This window comes from Meles meles, chromosome 11, assembly GCF_922984935.1.
Source record: "Meles meles chromosome 11, mMelMel3.1 paternal haplotype, whole genome shotgun sequence".
NCBI lineage: Eukaryota > Metazoa > Chordata > Mammalia > Carnivora > Mustelidae > Meles > Meles meles.
This window is the reverse complement of record NC_060076.1, coordinates 3,834,883-3,848,842: the sequence shown is the minus strand read 5'-3', so window position 1 is coordinate 3,848,842 and position 13,960 is coordinate 3,834,883. Positions and strand designations below refer to the sequence as shown.

Here is a 13,960-nt window from a genome sequence, read left to right as displayed (position 1 = left end):
CGCAAAGTCAGAAAGCCGCGCACTTTAGGCACCGTGGGGTTTGGGGGGATCTTCTTCGTCGGGAACTGAACTATTCGGCATGCGTGCTCCTGGCGTCTTGTCACGTGTTGTCCGTCCCGTGTTTGTGGAAAATAAGAAAGTGGTTCGCAATCAGTCAAGAGTTTTCATCAGGCCAAAGATGACAGGTATCCGTGCTTTCCGGAGGAGCAAACGTTTGGCCACTCCTTTCTTCGTACTTATTAGGAAACTCTCCAAAAGCGCAGAGAAGTTCAGAAGCTTTCATAACTAACCCCGTGACCCGCACTCGGGTTTCACAAATTTTACCCCCAGGCTGTATTTGCATCCGAGCCCTTATTAGAGAAATAAAACAGATCAAATACAGCTTGAAGCCCCTTCTCAGCCCCTCCTGGCCTCATGACCTTCCCTCTGCTCCCAGGGGACCCTCCTGAGGTTGGAATAATTCATCCGGGTTCGCCCATCTTTGCTACAGCGCTAGGCGGCCGTCAATAATGCGTATTCATGTGTTCATGTGGCTTCAAACCACGTAAAGCCCTTTTGCGTGGCGACTTGCTTTTGTCATTTTGCAAATGGCACCCTGCCCCACCGGGTGCGTGTTTTTGTCTCCCATCGCGGGACGTCCAGGTGGCTCCCCATTTCCCGTGGGTGCGGTTCCTCAGGGTCAAGTCCACGGGGGGAGTTGCTGGGCTGAAGGGGCCTCCTCCGCTTCTGCCAGGAGCCGGTGCCCTCTCTGCAACACCACGGGGCAGGGAGGCCCCATCTGCTACTCACCCTGTCCCCAGACGCCCGGACCCCTGCAAAGCAGACGTCTGCGTGTGCACGAGGCACTCCGTCCCCCGTCAGGGGCGTTGGCTTCACTGGGCCTCTCCCCCAGGGGGCCTCAAGCCCCAGCGGGGCGGTGGGGGGAGGGGGGCGCGCTGCAGGAGCACAGGGGGAGCTCCCGTTTCAGGTACAGACCCTCAAGGTTGAGAGAGAAGCTTCCAGAAAGCCTGTGCCCGCCTCTGGGCGTCTGTGTGGGGAAACTGCTAATTGACTTCACCCTTGTGAAAAAATGTTAACAAATTGCAAACGGCCTCTTAGACAAGTTTAGAAGTCAGGAGGGCGCTGCTGACTAAGCCTCCCTCCTCCGTCATTAGCTTTTATGTTGGATCCACAAACAATTAAAAAATAACCACAAGCCCAGAGGTCCTCTTCTCTAATTAGCTCTAAGAGTCCTGCCAGGGAGAGCAGCCCTTCAATTACCGCCCCTTCCTCCAGGCTAGTTAGAAAAGACAGGCCCTCGGGCGGAGGGGGGACAGGCAGGAACAAGGCCAGGGTGGGGGTTGGGGGAGAGGGGTGTGGCAGGCGCGGCTGACGACCAGCTTGGAGGGTCCTCTGCACGGGAAAGGCTCAGAGCTGGACCCCCAAAGGGGGGTGGCGATCCCGCGGGCCAGGCCCCCTGGGGGTGGGGGACTGCAGCCTCGGTGACACGCCGGGGCCTGGGCAAGTCACAAAACCCGACCGCGGGGCCCAGCCGCTGTACGTGGGATACGCTGTGGGGATGATTCTTGTGTGTCCTCAAGACTGAGGATCCCTGGTCCCTGCGGGACTGAAACGCTGCTCGGATGCAGCCCAGGCCTGTGTCTTCCCGCTCTGGGACCTGGCGATGGCGGGACTTCTGTGAGCCCTGGAGCACGCCTGCCATCGTGAGCCCCGTCCTCCGCACAAAGAAAGCATCATAATAATCTAAAATATTTAATGGCTGTGCTGACTTTAAAAGAAATCAAAACATTTCCACTGGTCCCTAACAGTGTCCTAGAGCCTAGGCGTCAGGCCTCCCGGCCAGTTGGTCCTGCTTTTCCCCTTCGGGCCTGTCCAAACCCTCCCTCCTCTGAGCGAGGTTCCTCTCTTCTCCCGCGTCTTCCCGAGGGAGCGGAGATGGAGGCGGAGAGAGGATGGAAAACTAGCCAGAAAACTAGCCGCGACGCCTGAAGACCCCAGACTCCGCGCGGCGCTCTCTGGCTCCCACGCTGAGGGGCTCTGAGCTCCCGCTCTCTGCGGGCCTCCATTTCTCCGTCTGTAGGTGGGGGCAAGACGACGTCCTCCTGGGTCAGAAGAAATGGTGTGACTTCGTCAGTAAACAGTCCTTGGAGTTCTTGAAAAGAGAGACACCAAGGACTGTCACCACATAGCCTTGTGATTCAAGGCACAGAGCCTCTTGGAGAGGGGGCAGAGTTTCCCAGGCCTGTAGAGGCCCGGCGGGTAGGAGGGGGAAGCCGACACTGTGTGAGGCAGTAGGGAGTGGTGAGGTCTGTGTCCCGGCGGAGCACACGCCAGGTCCAAGGGCAGCAGCTCTAGCCGGTTACGGACCCGGGGAAAATGGGGGCCCGGTGCTGCCCTAACCGACGATCTATTGTCTCACTCAGGAAAGCCAGACATTTGGATTTTTACATGAATTCTGATTTTTAAAAATGTACACATTGGTAGCAGAGAGTTTTTGAACACTGGAGACCATACTAAGCGGGAGTGGGGCCAGCGCGGCCCGGAGTCTGCTATTTGCAACCGCGCTGGGGCAGGACCCCCAAATCCAGGTCCTGAGCAGCTGACTTCCTGTACTTGAACTGTACCGGTCGCCCGGTGTCACTCACGCTACTTCCTCATCAACCGGTGTCTGCATCAGTAAAACGGGGACTGGTTGCAGTCCCAGGTCCTCTCCTCGTGGGGCTCTTGTGAGGGTGACCTGGAACCGTCCTGGGCACGTGGTGCAGCGTGGGAGGGAGGGAGCGTGGTGGCCAAGGGTCCCGGAGGGGCCTGGGGTGAGGGAAGTGCTGTGCATCCTGACCGCACCGTGGGCGCGTGAAGCCCCGCTTGTGATGACGCTGCGGAGAAATAAACACACACGCGACCACGAGTAAGTCGGGGGCAGCCGAGTGAGGTGTGAAGACTGAACCCCTCTGTTCTGTTTCTTACAATTGCTCGCGAAATCTACACTGATCTCAATAAAACGTTAATTAAAAAAAACAAAGCACAAAATAAAAAACGGATTTAGCCGTGGCTTTGGCACGGTGCAGGCAAAGTCAGCCAGGAGCACCTCCCGGGAGAAACGGCGGTGCAGCTGCGGGCAGGAGCCGAGGGCTCCGCCGACGGTCCCTGATGTCCCTGGGCTGTCAGACACAGGGGCCCGTTCAGGAAGCCTCGGGCGCGGAGGAGAAGAGAAGGCGCCCGGCCCCAAAGTGCGCTGCTCCGGGCCGTCTGAGCGCACAAGCCCCACGGGACAGGGAGGGACAGCTCTGGGGGGTGCGCCGGGAGCTAGGGCTCCTTACACGGTGCCACTGTGGGCTGTCCCTCGTGGGCTCCGTTTTGATTTCCAGCCTGTGACAGAAGCCCGGCCCTCCAGCCCGCTCCCTTCTCCAAAACCAGACCGTCCATGGTCCTTGGCCGCAGCCCATCCCGGAGGCCCCTGTCTATTCCTCCAGCCCTCCGGGGCCGTGCGGGGGCCGGTGCCAGTGCCTTGCCCGCCCCCTGGGAGCGGCGGACCACTGGCATAGTAGAGATGGATTTTAATTTTATTTTAACAAAATCGCTGTCCCCACTGAAGAAGCATCAAGCGCCAAATAAGGCCCAGTTTTGAGCGGAATCACGTTGAACAGACCTCCGTGCTGTCATTGATTTTCCAGGAAGAAAAAAATTGCCTCTGGCTACTAAACTGAATTAGTAGTCACTGATGACCAATTATTTTAGCCCGCTGCGCACGGAGAGCCGTACTGAAATCCGGTTTGTCAGACCCAAGGCTCCCTTCTCAAACACCTTTCAACAAATGTGTACCTGAAGTCCCTCAGAAGGTTCCTGCAGCTTCCTCTCCTCCGCCAACTTCTCCAGCTCCACAAAGTTTTAATGAGCAGCGAAGATGAAGATGGGTTGCCATGAAAGGGGCCCCCCTAATCCACAGAGCGCTCTTTGGCAGAGAGGAGCCGAGCCGGCAAATCAGAGCTGTCAGCCCTCATCCCCCGCACGCACAAAGTGTCAGCCTAATGTTTGCAAATGATAATTTCCATTTCCCTACCGCGTCCCTGGCGCCTTCATCCGAGATCAACCCCTGGTCTGGGGTATCAATTGCGAAGCAGCGAAGATGGGTCGGATTGAACTAATTTGAAGTTTCTTGCAGGCCTACCCCAAGTAGAGCTGATTTCATTTCATTTTATTCCCCATTTTCCGCTTTATTAGACTTAGTTGTGACATGGTTTTGTTGTGAGCGAAAACGTCAGGGTGGTGAGGAACGTCTCCGAGAGGTTCCTGCCAGGTTATGGGCGACAATTTGTCACCGACGGGCACTGCTCAGACACGGTGGGACGGGCACGCAGAAATCCTCGCAACCGCGTGCCAGGGCCCAAGGCCCCCGGGATGGGGCCGCCTGCGCTCAGGACCCATCGGCCTTCTCTCTGTAGAGGAAGGACTGCCGGATGGAAAACACAGCTTTACCGTCCAGGCACAGAGCAGGACCAGCGGTGAGGCCACCAGGACAGCCCATTGGGCAGCGACCACTGGATGGCTCAGACCCCCTTTGGGGTTGCTGGACACCCAGCCCAACCGTGAAGAGGCTAAGTCTTTAGAGTCAGGGGAACCTGGGTAGGGATCCTGGGTGGCGTCTCCCTGCTCTGGCATCTGCCTGCTCCATGTCCGTGAGCAAACCTTGAGCAAGTTGCTTGATTTACCTGAGCCTCAGTTTCCCTACGTGAAAGCAGGGAATGTTCCCCCTCACTGTTGGAGCCGTGAGGAGTCAGTGGGTCTACAGCTGGTGTGCTTGATGGCAGGCTGGATATAGTAAGTGCTCATTAAAGCGGGAGGTATTTCTGACCTGCTGTTGGTCTCCCATGCTCATCAGGCCAGTGCTGGGCTGGGAGGCACGGGGCCAGCCTGGTCGGATCCCCTGTCTTTGCTCATGCCCACCGCTCTGTAAGTAGTCCCTTGCTTCACTCCCCCACCCCAAACCTCCACCCTCTGCTCATCCTCAAAGAACCATCAAAAGGCTCAGAGAGAACATTCCTCCTCCCAAGTCCTTGCCGAATGAAGCTCCCTGCCTGCGGGGGGCAGAGGGCTGCAGGCAGATCCGTCCACAGACTCCCCACACAAACTCCACGCTCCCAGCTGTGTGGTCTTGGGCAAGACCATGACCTTCTCTGGGCCTTGGATTTCCCGTCTTAATGAGAATATTAATGTTGTAAGACGGAGCCTTGCATCAGGCTCCACACTCGCATGGCGTCTGCTTGTCCCTCTTCCTCTGCTCGTCTCCCCCCTGCGATCTCTCTCTCTCAAATAAATACATAAATATTAAAAAAAAAAACTGTCTCTAGAACCGTGGTCCTTCAGGATTGAGGAAGCAGGCAGGACGTGTGCGCTGTGACGATTATGGTTATTTTTGCTACAGACTGTAGACAGCACATTCCAGTTAGCAGGAGCCTGGTCACGCTCCTGGCGGGTCAGATGGGTGAGCGGACAGATGAGAAAGTGGACACAGGGCTGAGATCTCATTCAGAGGATGGGTAGCCCTTCCTCCCCTGGAATGGCCTGGGTCCTCAAATCCTGCGCCGCCACCCCCCTCCTGGTCTACTTCACTCCACCACCACAGCAACCGTTGGGAAGCGTTGGTGATGGTTGGCCATCACCGTGCCTCAGCCTCTCTCCTCTTGCTCAGAAACCATCTGCAGCTCCTTAGCACCCTCACCAACACCTTTCTCTCTTAGAACTCCTGCCTTGGCCTTTTCTCCCCAATCTGTCTTCTTGGTTTTTTCTCTTAAAACAACTTTATTGGGGTGTATTTTTAGACACTGAAATGGTTCATGTCCAATTTGAAGAGTTTTGACAAATTTATCCAACTTGGAGATGCGGGTGCCTGGTTGGTTCAGTCAGTGGAGCGTCTCACTCCTGATCTCAGGGTTGTGAGTTTGAGCCCTACATTGGGCACAAAGATTACTTAAAAAAAAAAAAAAAAACTTTGGATATCGGAGTAGTCAGTGAAATTGCAGCACATTTCCATGACACCCCAAGTCCCCAGAAGCCCTTTATGGACAGTCCTCCAAGAGGATCCCCGCCAGAACCAAGCTCCCCAGCTCCAGGGTGGACCTGTTCCCAGGCCTCCTGCCTTCCTGACCCAGGACCCCTTCCCCAGAGGCTTGTGTCTGGCCAGCCCTCTGCCCCTCTCTGCTCTTTGAAGAGCTTCCGAACAGCACCCACACCTACATCCCAATCCCTGCGCTCTGGGGACCCCTCCGATATCCCATGGAAGCACAGACTTTTACAACCCTAATCACTTTCAAATAGTTTTAAAGATTCATAGGGAATGGGCCTGAGAATCCCAGATTCCCCTGGCCGGGTGGGCTCTCAGAGACCCCCTTCCCCCAGCCAGAGGCCTCCTAGACTAAACATCCCCAGGGAGGGGCTGCTGCCCTGAGCCACCTGTCCTGGCCTGGGCCCTCTGTTCTGGGGGGACTGCCATTGCTGCCCCTTTGGGGATCCAGGAGCCACTCGGACATGCTGGCTCTAATTACCGAGCTCCCCCGTGCCAGAGGAGAGAGGGACCCAAAGACCCAGGGGCTTGCCTTCGGTATCTGCACCCTTTCTGCAGACAGAAGGGCTACCCTGTCCCTGTCACTAGGTTCCCCAAGGAACAGTGAATTTCTTCCAAAGACCCCCTCTTCGGCATTGTAGTGGAGGAGGAAAGCTGTCCTCAGAAAAGAGTTGGTTCGGGGCGCCTGGGTGGCTCAGTGGGTTAAAGCCTCTGCCTTCAGCTCAGGTCATGATCCCAGAGTCCTGGGATCGAGCCCCACATCAGGCTCTCTGCTCTGCAGGGAGACTGCTTCCTCCTCTCTCTCTGCCTGCCTCTCTGCCTAGTTGTGATTTCTCTCTGTCAAATAAATAAAAAATATTAAAAAAAAAAAAAAAAGAGTTGGTTCTTAGAGGGAAAGGAAGTGGGACCCCGGAGCCACTCAGCCTATTTACCAGGTGCAGGCTGGCTGGCCAGCCCGGGAGGTGCACAGAGAACAGTCCAGCCGTGATCCCTGTTCCATGGAGCTTAGAGCTGCTGGGACAGGTGGGCACCGAACTGGCTGCTGTCAAAAATGTCCGAAAGACCTTTCCGGGTGCAAAGTGCAGGGACAGCAACGTGTCCTGCAGAGCTACGGGAGGTCTCCGGAGGGACAGTGCGGCGAGATGGGGCGGGGAGGCATCTCCTTTAAGCTGAGACTAGAAGATGAAACGGGGGGTCCTGGGGGTGCTGGTCTGGGAGGAGGCGGGATGCGATCCTGGAGATAGCACCGAGCCCTTGAAAATTGTGCCCCACGCCCCAAGGGCAAGAGGAGATACCAGTGGGTGTTGAGAGAGATAGGATCAGAAGCACATTGTTTAAAAAACACCTGCGCACCTGCATGGACCAAGGCTGGGCGCTGCTCGGGGGTCTAGGGAGAGAGCGCCTGGCGGGGGGGGGGGGTCCCGTCTGAGAGTAGCCAGGCCCCCGGGGTCTGGCCTCTGTCTGCAGGAGGCTCCCTGGCAGACTCCAGTCTCCTGTAAATCGATGGGCATTCTCGTGGCTGTAGCCCGAGGGCAGGAAGGAGTCCAGGCTTTGCCAGTGGAATGTGCTGTGTGACCCTGGACCAGCCATTTGACCTCTCTGGGCTTTGGATTCCCCACTCCCACGTTTCCCACCTCATTTAGTGAGGATAAATAATTAAGACCTTCTGTGTGCCCCCCTCCAGCTTCTCAAAGGTAAGCTGCAGATGGGGTAGCCGTAATTGTGACCACCTGTGGCAAAAATCTTTCATTTGGGGGCGGGAGAAAAATGCCTATTTTTTTTTTATTATTACAAAGAATCACAGTTACTTCAAAAGAAAAACAGCCGAACATATTTAAGGTAGCAGCGAGAAGCAGTTGCAGAAGAAAACAAGGAAATAGCTCCTAAGGGTGCATCCTCGAAGTTTCTAGAACCCGGAGAAATGCTAACAAAACTCCCGACAGCAACCCCCCAGGGCTGAGCTCTTGCCGGGTGCCTCCCCGGCCGCAAAGGCCTGGCCACCCTGGGCTCCTCGTGGGGAGCTGCTGCAAGTTCCGGTCTGATGTTCTCGGGGCGGGGCCTGGGGGCCTTGGATCCGTCACCCGCATTACGGTCACGGTTGGCTCACACAACCTCTCAGACTTGGAATTCCCTCCCTCCCTCCTTCCGTCCTTCCTTTCTTGTTTTTTGTTTTATTCATTGCGGCAGAGTCCCATAACCAGTAAGTAGGCAGACCCGTGCCTGCTCCGGCCCCGGAGCCGTCACCGCCGACTTCCTTCCAGCCTTTTCCCCACCCACCCACATCTGCGAGGACGCGGCTCTGTCTCCCCCCGATTGTGTTGTCACACTTGACGGAGGTCCCCAAGACCTTTCTGGGTCGTTACACATACGGCCACTCCATTCTTTTTGGCAGCCATAGACTGGAAAAAATTAATTGCCAGACAAATGCTCTCTTCATCTCCCCCCTACATTCTGGGGCCCCACAGTCTCTGTCTACCACGTTGCACGGCAGGAATTTTTATGATAATTTCCCATAAAGGAGGAAGGAAGCTGTTCCAGCCTTCCCTCTAACATGCTTGATTGAATTTTAAAATAATATTGTACTTCGAAATAATTCCTAGGCTCACAGGAAGGGGTAGAGACGGTACGGAGAGATCCTGTACTCTTCACGCAGCTCCCCCCGTGATAAAATCTCGCACAACCACGTGCAAGGTCAAAACTAAACACGCGGCGTTGGTACAACAGACGGACCGTCGCTTTTATACGCGCTCGGGTGTGTGTGTGTGTGTGTGTGCGCACGCGCAGATCTGAGTAGAACAATCAAGACACAGAACTGTTCCATCACCGCAAAGGTCTCCCTCATGCTGCCCTCCCCACCCCACCCCCTCACCCCTGGAAAGTTCCACCGTGTGATGCGCATGACGTCGCAGTGTAGGTGACCTTCTGAGATCGTCCATTTCCGCTTGGCACGATGGCCTTGAGATCCACCCAAGCAGCTTGTTCTAAAACCTGATGCTTTTCTCTGCCGAGTGCTGTTCCACCGTGTGGATGGACCCTGGCTTCTGTCGCCATTCGTCCGCTGGAGGATATCTTGGCTGTGCCCGGTTTGGGGATATGACAAATAAAGCTGCTAGAAACATCCATGTACAGGTTTTTGTGTACACGTAAGCTCCCACTTCTCTGGAAGAAATGCCTAGGGGTACAGGTGCTGGGCTGTACGTGTATGTCCAGGGTTTTGTGTTTTTTTAAGATTTCATTTTTACGTCATCTCTACACCCAACATGGGATTCGAACTCACGACCCCAAGATCAAGAGTCGCAGGCTCCACGCACTGAGCCAGCCGGGCGCCCCTCTATGTTTAGATTTTGAGGACGCTGCCAAGCCGTTTTCCAGAGCGGCCGTGTTTCTCATTCCCACCAGCAACGCAGGGAGGCTTGGCTTCTCTGCATCCTGGCCCGTATTTGCTCCTGCTCATTTCCGCACAAATCCGTGTGTCGTAGAATGTCATCGGGGTCTGGATTTGTGCGTCTCTGACAGCGGGGCTGTGGACAATGTTCTCCTGGCCTTACCGGTACATCCTCCGATGAAACTTTGTATCTTTCTAATGGGTTTGTTTCCCCATCGAGTCTGAGAGCTCTCCACGCGTCCCAGAGAGAAGCGCTTGGCCAAACGTGTGGTTTGCAGGGACCTCCTCCCGGTCTGGGGAGCTGGTCATTCCATCTTCTCCAGAGGACTTTCCACAGAGCAAAAGGCCTTCGTCTCGCAGAAGTCTGATTCATCACTCGTGGTTTCTCTTACGGATCACGCTTTTGGTCCAAGTCCAGGAAGTCAGCACCAGGCCTGGCCTGAGCTCCTGAAGATCTCCTGCGCTGTCGTCGGAAAATTTAATTGGCTTATCTTCATATGGAAATCCACGAGCCATTTTGGGGTCATTCTTGTGGAAGGTAGGAGCCCTTGGTCGAGAGCTGTTTTGTGGGTTTTTGCTCACGACGGCCAGTCATTTCTGTGCCATCGGCTGAAAAGATTGTCCTTTGTCCATTGAGCAGCACTGTCCATCAACTTCTGGTCTTTATTATACCTTCTACGTAGCCTAGTGTCCGATATCCTGAATTATGAAAGAGTGCATCTCCCAGAATTTTGCCTGATCTTTCTTTCTCTGACTCCCCTTCCCTCTTCTTCAACGACACCAACTGTTCCTGCCCTGGGGTGTTGGCGTGCAGTGGCCCAGGCCGGTGGCAAACCAGTGACTCGGAATCCCTGTCGTGAGCGGCCACCTGGAGGGGGCGGCCGAGGACAGGCGGTCAGGCAGGCCTTCTGGGGAGGCGACCCCACGGCTGAGACCAGCAGAAGCCGAGGGTGAGCCAGGTGGCGGTGGAGGCAAGGAGGCTTGAAGGTCCCTGGCCCGGAGTCTAGGCTTAGGGTTAAAACGGGGAAGGGTGATGTGATCTGATTTGTGTCCTGACAAGCCTCCCCATCTTTTTACCCAAGTGAACGAGCCAGAGCAGAAATGGGCAGAACCTGCCGGATCTCCCTCAGCCAGCCACGCTGGGGCTGCCGTGACCCCCAAGGTTTCTCAGCTGTTCTCCCGCTCTGAGCCCCTTCCCCACCCCACCCCCCAAAACGTCTCCAGGTAATAACCACTGGCCGGAGCAGGACCCAAAGCCGGCCAGCCCAGGCTGCGGGAGGGCCTCGAAGGGAGACTCTTGGTGATGTATGCAATGGGGGCTGCCGGCAAGACAGCTCTTCTGTTGTGAACGGCCTCTGGGGGTAGATACTGTGAGGTTACGCATCTCATGTCATTAGAAAGCGTGGCCATAAATTAGGCTGCTCAGAAGCATGGGGCGTGTGATAATTAAGCAATAAAAGTCACCACAGGGGTAAAGGAACCGGAAAACAAAGAGCCACTGTTTGTAGCCGCGCGGCAGGCTGCTCTGTAAAGAGACCTCTGAGCTCGAGAAGCATTTCAGAGACGCGGAGCCGCTGCTCAAGCTGAGCCCTCGCTCAGCCCGGTCCCCTCCCAGGGAGGTCTGCACACCGGGGGGTTAGACTCCACCGGCACGGACGGGGCGCAGGGTGGATGTTTAGGGTCCCGTCCGACCCTGTGTCTATCTCTGGGGCCACGAAGTCCAAAACCTGGAGGGGCCCCGCAGGGAGCAGAGCTGGCCGGGGCAAGGGGCAGCAGGGAAGGGAGAGGCGTGGGGCGCCGTGACAGTGACCCTCGGAGCCGGCCGGTAGCTGCTGCCCACGGACTGCACGGTCAGTGCTTGCAGGTTTTCAAGACAGTCTGGGAGCTGGGTTTTAATGTAAAATTTCCCGACTTTTAACTGTTGATAACTATGACGGCAGTGTCAAAGTATTTAAGGTTGCTGTCTTGAACACAAAGCCAGAGGGTCGCCTGGTGGCTCAGTCAGTTAAGCATCGGACTCTTGGTTTCAGTTCGGGTCTTGATCTCAGGGTTATGAGGTGGAGGCCAGTGTTGGCTCTGCACTGAATGTGGACCCCACTTAAAATTCTCTCTCCCTCTCCCTCTGCCCCTTCCCCTCTAAAACAAACAAACAAACAAAACAGAAACAAAAACAAAAAACGCAAAGCTAGAGAGGCCGGAAGTTTGCCTCAAGATCCTGGTGGCGGGGAGAGGGGGTGCGTGTGTCTTCTTAACACTGCCATTTCCGCCTTCCCTGGTCTGTACGACAAGGTCACCGGGGAAGACCAGAGCGTTTCCTGGGGCGCTTGCGTTTCCAGACGTGCAATGAGAGAAGCTGCGGTTCCTCCCCCAGACACCTGCTCAGAAGTTACTGTCCACAACTCTTGGGACTTCGGGGGCTAAGACCCCTGGGGCGAAGGCTTAACCCTCAAAGTGTGGGTCCTGGGCCACAACACCTGTGGCCACTCCAGACCCACCGAATCCAGAACGTGCCTGTAACGAGATCCCCTGGGGATGGGGACCCACGCGCACATGCCAGGCTGCAAAACGCTGTTCTGTGTTTCCTTGTGCTGTGAAAGACTGATTTCTAGTCTTGGGACCTGCTCTAGACGCCCTCCAGAGGACGGACGGCTGTTTCTAAGTGTGTCCCTGGGATGGGCCGAGGGACCCCTGTGTGTCAGCTCCGTATGAGGACACCTGTCTTTGGATACAGGGCCAACCCCCGGAAGCATTTGCATAGTTCTTAATCCCCTCTCGAGGCCCTTAAGTGGACGACCTCTGCAAAAGCCCTTTTCCCAAATAAAGTCATAGTCACAGGTTCTAGGGATGAGGATGGAAACACCACTTGGAGGGCCACGCTTCAGCCCGCATACCCTGTATTGGAACTATATTTGCTAAAAATGCGATTTCCCAGGTCCCCCTCCCGCTTCCTAGCTCAGAACCTCTGGGGGTTGGGCCCAGGTGGCTCTTTTTTTTTTTTTTTTTAAGATTTTTATTTATTTATTTGACAGAGAGAGATCACAAGTAGGCAGAGAGGCAGACAGAGAAGAGAGAGGAGGAAGCAGGCTCCCTGTGGAGCAGAGAGCCCGATGCGGGGCTCAATCCCAGGACCCCAGGATCATGACCTGAGCCGAAGGCAGAGGCTTTAACCCACTGAGCCACCCAGGCGCCCGGGGCCCAGGTGATTCTTATGCACCAGAAAAATCAGAGACTCTCTGGCCCAGGGAAATGAAGAAATGATCAGCTCAGATGTGAGAGGCAGAAGCTGGCTAGGACTGTGCACCAACCAAAGGAAGGCCAGAAAGACATGGGAGAGGGTAAGCAATGAGCCTGATTCATGTTTCTTCTTCTTTTTCCCTTTCTGCTTCGGATGAACAATGTCAAACATGCACGAAAGTATTAGCCAACACTATAATAAATACACGCCCGTGATCAACCCCCAACACCCAGCTTCAACCATTATGGACACACGCTGCACTCCCATCCCACTTCATCTGACTATAATGTACTTATTGTTTGTGGAAGCTCCTTTTTTTTTTTTAATATTTTGTTTATTTGACAGAGAAATCACAACTAGGCAGAGAGGCAGGCAGAGAGAGAGGAGGAAGCAGGCTCCCCGCGGAGCAGAGAGCCCGACGCGGGGCTCGATCCCAGGACCCCGGGATGATGACCCGAGCGGAAGGCAGCGGCTTAAACCACTGAGCCACCCAGGCGCCCCTGGAAGCTCCTTTTTAAAGCAAATTGTAAGCAACCAATTACTCCACCCATAAGCCCTTCCGAATGCATCTCCCACAGAAACACTCGAATAGCTTCCAAACCTCGGTTAGCGCTCACTCGGCCCACACCTTCCCACGGACGGTTTGCTCGACTCAGGATCCCAATGATGCCCATGGACAACGGCACCTGCTGGGTGCATTTCTCAGGTCCCTGTCATCTACCTCCCTTTCTCCTCCTCCCTCCCCACGGTCCAGTGTTTGCTGATGTACTCAAGTCGCTCGTCACGCAGAGCATCGTCCCACACTCGGGCCTGGGCACCGGCAGCCTCTTGGGGGTGCGTAGCGCACCCCCAGTTCCCGAGCCTCCTGCGAGCCGTGGCAGACAGGCCGACCGCTGCACGTCTGATGCGGTGGCCCGGCCACAGGCGGCTACCGAACCCTCGCATCGCGGCTGGTGCCACCGAGGAGCTGAATTTACCTTCTTATTTAATTCTAAGTAAAATTCAAAATCTTGAAACTAAATCTTTCAAACACCCCATGAAGGTTTAGAAAAGGACTCTATGGCGCTGGGACAGTATTTCGGCTGGACTAGATCGATCACCTACACCAGAAACGAGAGGGATAAAATACATCAGTAAAACGGACTCCGCCTGTTCCTTTTCCCGTTGCCCCCGGAAAAGCCCTCGTTATGTGGCGACTCGCGTTGTGTTTCGATTTGACAGCGCTTTCTAGAAGGCTGATGACCGCCAGGGTACTTTGCTTTCTTTTCCTGAAGCACAT

At 55.4% G+C, this 13,960-nt stretch overlaps 1 protein-coding gene across 1 annotated transcript in view; it reads left to right on the top strand.

Annotated features, from left to right (window-relative positions):
- Positions 1 to 13,960, top strand: part of CFAP77 (cilia and flagella associated protein 77) — a 123,408-nt gene that overhangs the window by 82,856 nt on the left and 26,592 nt on the right. The window lies entirely within an intron of this gene.